The sequence below is a fragment of the Micropterus dolomieu genome, linkage group LG19, assembly GCF_021292245.1.
Source record: "Micropterus dolomieu isolate WLL.071019.BEF.003 ecotype Adirondacks linkage group LG19, ASM2129224v1, whole genome shotgun sequence".
Taxonomy (NCBI): Eukaryota; Metazoa; Chordata; class Actinopteri; order Centrarchiformes; family Centrarchidae; genus Micropterus; species Micropterus dolomieu.
In genome coordinates, this window is record NC_060168.1 from 11,529,230 (window position 1) to 11,533,535 (window position 4,306).

The window sequence follows — 4,306 nt, forward strand, 5'->3', positions numbered from 1 at the left end:
GTGTGTGTGTGTGTGTGTGTGTGGGGGGGGGGTTGTTGGGCCTCTGCTCCGTGGATGTCATAATTAGGATCTGGAATTCTGGGAATTCCTGGGAAGGTTGGACGGTCCTAGAAGGCTTTTTTATCTGCTGCAGCCCAGCCCCCTCTCAGCCGCTGGCCTTACGGAAAAATACAACATGTTCCAACACACACCATCACAGCAATCAATTATCCCTAACTGTAGAACACACATCGTAAACAACAAATATCCCAAAACATCCTACAATTGTAACCTCATGGCACTGAGGTTCACAAGCATCTGTGACATGTTGGTTTGATCTGGACCCAACCACTAATTCATGAGCTGGCTAATTAACCTCAACTATTCTAAATATATCATGTGCTTTATTTATACCACTATCAGAAAATAGTTCCTTCCTTGGCGATTTTTTTCCAAACAAGGAAAAAAATGTTAAATGCATATGGTACTCCTCAGGGGTACAATAAAATGCTTTGTTCTTTACAGACAGTTATATTATCATCATAACAGTCCAATGCTGTTTTCTGTAAACACAGGCGCCAGTATAGAAACAATGCCCTCCAATCATGTCAAATAACACTTTTCTAATGAGCTACCTAAAAGGGTTATTATTGCTCAGCAATGCATAGTCTTACGGGGTCCAAGATGTGTCTGAGGAGCACTGGATAATCACAGACACAAATAAAAGTTAGCATATTTCTCCTTCAAAATCCGACTTATAAAGCAATGACGTCTAACAACCACGTGAAACCAAGTTGACGAGTTAGTGAAATGGATATGGAATATTGTTTCTTTGAGGTTTTGATGCTTAGACCCAGCAGTGAGTTAGCTTTTTTTAAAGCCATTTTTAGCAGCTGGTTTGCAATTTAAATTGGGCTTTGGTTAAAAGCCTGAAGTCATGTTGGTGGTTAACACAAGTTTGAAATACTCCACCATTTGTGAGTTTTGGGCCCCTCTACATAATGGCTAAGAAACTGAACATCAGTTGATTTATTTCAGAACCATAACATTAATCCTAATTTAATGTGTCTACACACTAGTAATGGTGCTCTTTTTAGTTTTCCAGTTTAGAATATTTCTGCGTGTAGGCTAGCATAGCATTAGCCCAAAGTTGATGAAGCTCTGGCCCTCACATCTGGTGTGTGTGCACTGGCAACCAAAAACAAGCTGCGGTCAACCAAACTTGAGTTCTACCTTATTGTGTGGACTCCTTTAAACAAACAAACCTGGATTCAAATTAAGTAGCCTAGACCTCACAGTGTGCGACAGATATTTGACAGCACTACAAAATTTAATTTAGCTTGCCAGCAACCTATTCGTTTTTCACAGGTTGGCCTAACTTTAGCTTTTACTGGCTGTGTGTAGGCCAGCGTTGCTTTGTGGAGATAATCACATAATAAACACAGTAAATCACATAAGCACATTTGCAAAACCATATTCATAAACTCATTAAAGTGAGGCTTTTGGGATCAGAAATTGTCACTGGACCACAGTCATATATGGTGAAGAATTCAAGAGGTTTTACATGTGTGTGTATGGGCTTGTTTTACTATATTTGTGGGGTCCAAAAACTGGGATTCCACAATACTTGTGGGGTCCGACAGCTTTGTGGGGATCAAAATGCTGGACCCCACAAGTTTAAAGGACTTTTTGAGGGTCACGACTTGGCTTTAGGGTTCAAATTAGGGTCAAGATTAGGGTTAGGGTAAGGGTTAAAGTTAGGCATGTAGTTGAAATGGTTAAGATTAGGGGAATGGGCTAGGGAATGCATTATGTCAATGACGAGTCCCTACAAAGATAGTGAGTGTGTGTACGTGTTTAAGGATGGCAGTCAGTCACTGTAGGAGTTTTGCCAGGAGAATTGGTGTACTCACTTGGACAGGTGAAATGGGAGGAGCCACGTCAGAAGCCATATTAGGTCAAATGAGATCACCTCGAAGACACATACATTACACAGTCAGTTTATTAATTTATTTTCCAAGCGAATAAATGAATGCATAAATAGAGAAATGAGACTGCCATATGCCCTCTCAAACATATTTACACACCAGAGCCCACGTTTTGGTCTTACAGTGGAAAGAGATATTGTTCCACTGAAAGCATACTGTGAGCCAGCTTGTCTTCTAACACGGTCTAATGAGGCAGGAACAAATGACTATCCACTCTAACACTCTTTCTCTACGTGCACTTCTGTGAACATTGTCAATTATCCCCCGTGTCTTGGCTGACCTGACTCCAAATGTGGGTCACAGGCCACACAATCACCTGGTAATTACCACAGAGTAAACAAGCCAAGCCAGGGGAGAAGTTTTAATGATTGTCAGGCTGCCACAAAGGACCCTTCATCTCTAATGAGGGGTAAGTGTGTCATATAATGTTGCACAATTGTTGGACCTGACCATTACGATAAATATAGCATCCCTGGATCCAATATTATGGGATCAAGGAAAATGTGGGGGATCAGTGTGATCAAATAGAAGTGTAACCCAGAAAGGCTCCCTCTGCCTCAATGATGTTGTCTAAATTGACCTTACATAATAAGCCCTTTGCCCGGCTCTTGAATCAGATGATTAATTGCTCACCAGTCTTTTCAGCAGCTATGACACTATGTGCCACCCACGGAGTCCGCCCTGGCCTCATGTCTCACTCTCATGAAATGGGGCCTTTGTGTCCCATCTGCTCGCGTTTGTCCCAGCATGCCCACCTATCAGAGGGGTCGACCCCTGTGTCTCTCGCCATGATGACATCACCTTTGTCCTCATCGAGGCTGGAACAGCCAAGGTGAGGGCTCTCATGGGCAGCTACAGGCCATCTCTTTCCCCTTATCACTCAATCACTCCTTTGTGCTGGCGAGGCCTGCGGGCTTATGGACAGTAATGAGACAAAGCACTTTGTAATCTGCCAGCGCTGTAGCAATATAACCACACAGAGCAAATTCTATAATAGCACATTGTTTGAGGCGAGTTAAGTGAGGGTCTGAGATGTGGCGCTTTCACACAGGTTGGAATCAGAGCCCAGAGCTGGCCTGCTGAGTTGGGCCAGTAAAACCTCTCTTTTCACGAGTCAGGTGAATTAACACACCAAAGAGTGCATTAATGGGGGAGAAAGAGAGAGAGAGCGAGAGAGAGAAATTCTACAAAAGTGCATGTTTCTCTGTTGCAGTATGCACAAGATCATTGAGACAGTTTTTCTACTCCTTAGACTCAATAAAAAAAATGCACTGTCATCCTGCTAAAACAGGAATGTTTGTCCGGAATGTGACTTCCAGGAACTCAACATACAAGGTTTTCACCTGACGCCATCAACATTCATACACACACACACACTTACACACAAATGCACATGGTCCTAAAGTGAGCCAAATTTAGAAACTAAGATATCATTTTCAGGTTCCTCGGAGACTTTGGTATTTGATATTTCACGGTTCCTTCATCTCACAGCCCATGCTGTTTCTCCTCCGAGGGTGTTTTTTAGACTGTTCATATTATTTTCTTGTGGCCATATCCTGCATCAGTCTGAGATGACCCTTGAAAGTGAAATAACAAGATTACTATAAACACCTGGCATTCTGGTATGCAAACGAAATAGAGGCCTCACACAGTTTATGCCATAGCTTAGTGTAAAACTGACACGTGTATTTAAGTTGCATATATTTTAGTTTTAAAGGAATAATTTAACATTTTGGGAAATATGCTTATGTGCCTTTTCATCCTGAGAGTTAAAGATTGATACCATGAAGTGAGTCAATTAGCTTAGTGCAAGACTATTAAAAGCACAACCTGATGCTTTTACACTTTGCTTTTTGTAGACATTAAACAAATTAGATATAGTCAAGTTAATTACTGAGCTTTAGGTGTGCTAATAGGCAGATTTTGTTACTTTCAGGCAGATTCAGGCTACCTGTTTCTAGTGTTTGTGCTAAGTTAAGTTAAAGCTGTAGCTTCATATTTAGCGATACAGACATGAGAGGTGTATCAATTTCCCCATCAAATTCTCATGAAAGCCAATCAATGTATTTCCCAAAATGTCAAACAACTGCTTTAAGAACAAATTAGACAAAATTTAGAGGTGCTGGTTGGAGGATTTTGTTACCTTTGGACAGAGCCGCTGGATGTTTCCACCTGCTTTCAGTCTTTGTGCCAAGCCAAGCAAACAGGCTGCCAGCTTTAGGTCCAGACTTAACAGATGGACATGAGAGTGACATCAAACTATAATCTAACTCTCAGCAAGAAAGCCAATAGTCCTATTTGCCAAAATATCAAACTGTATGTTTGTGTTATTTTTTGAA